The sequence below is a fragment of the Otolemur garnettii genome, unplaced genomic scaffold (genome assembly GCF_000181295.1).
Source record: "Otolemur garnettii isolate 467f Iridium unplaced genomic scaffold, OtoGar3 scaffold00029, whole genome shotgun sequence".
In the NCBI taxonomy this organism is placed as follows: Eukaryota; Metazoa; Chordata; class Mammalia; order Primates; family Galagidae; genus Otolemur; species Otolemur garnettii.
The window spans coordinates 380,873-382,351 of NW_003852424.1; positions in this window are offsets into that span (position 1 = coordinate 380,873).

Sequence of the window (1,479 nt, forward strand, 5' to 3'; positions counted from 1 at the left end):
CATAGAGCAGCTTGCATGGTCCCACCCGGTCACAGTGCCAGTGTAGCAGGAAACCAATGCAGACAGAAGACTCCAGGCACCAGTTGATTAGAGGATGCGGGTTTATTCGTCCAGGGGTACTCGGAACACCAGCGTGTTTCCCAAAACCAAGCCCCCCGACTCAATCTCTTGCCTCTCTTTTATCCACCTTTCAGGGTGGGAGTGCACATGAGGGTCATAAAATAAAGAATGAGACATAACATCATAGACTACAATCTAGGCCCCAAGTATGTCAGGGGAGAAACACGCAGACAACGTGCTTGCGGCTTGGCTGAGGCCTACACAGGGTGGCCAGGACAGACTCTTGAACTGCTTTTTACTTTTCTCACCTCACCAGCAGCAGAGGAACGCCATGCATTTCCAGAACAGCAACCATAGGCCAGGCTGTGTGCTCAGGACTCAAAACTCAACTGATTTCATTTCCTTTTAGCCTCAGAGCTGCTGAAGGGGTGGGTGGCTGGGTGCTTATCAATTACACAGCACAGGGAACTTAAGGAACTTTCCACACAGCTAAGTCATGGCAGTTGGGGAAGGGGACAACTGTATGTGGGTGGTTGACAAAACCTATATTTGGAAAAGCCCTGGCAAACAGATGTGCACATGTGTGTTCATGCGCTTGTGGGTGAGTGCATGTGTGTGGGGGTGAGTACACGTGCATGAGTGCAGGTGCATGTGTGTACATGAGTAAATGGGTGTTTTTATATGTGTGTGTGTGTGCATGTGCGTATGTCTGTGAGTGTGAGTGTGAGTGTATGTGTGCATACGTGTGCGTGGGTCTGTGTGTGTGATGTAAATAAAGCTGCGGGGCCCCACTCCTGCTGACACACCAGTACTGTGCAGATGGCGGTGCCAATGGGCCAACACATTAAGGAGGGGCAGTTAAGTTGACCATTGTACATTTAACCAATGTATTTGAGGACATGCCAAGGTCACAATTTAAATCAGGGGCAGAATTCAGAGGAGTAGTGTCTGCTGCAGAAGAGGCTAAAAGGAAATGAAATCAGTTGTGAGTTTTGAGCCTTGAACACACATCTGGCCCTTGGTTGCTGGTCTGAAAATGCGTTCCTCTGTTGCTGGCACTGTGACCAGGTGGGACTGTGCAAGCAGAAGACACTGTCCTTGGAGCAGGGCTGGGGGGCAGGGCTGGGCTTTGGTGCTGAGAGTAATGCACCCTGAAGGGGGCCAAGCTCAGATCCAGCTGGGATTAATCAGGACTCACTATCCTCTGACCCCGAGCCGTCCTCTGGTCCTGATAAGCAAGGCCATCTGACAGGCACATGGATGCCCTAAGGCTCTGAAATGTTCTCTGGAGTACTAGGGTAGTCAGGGCCAGGAGGGAAACTAGCTCTAGCTAACTGCAAAGCCCCTGCTTGTCTCAGAGCCTGCCAAAGGCTACTGTATCCAAAGCTGTGAGAGTGAGCACTTTCTTATGTTTTCTAC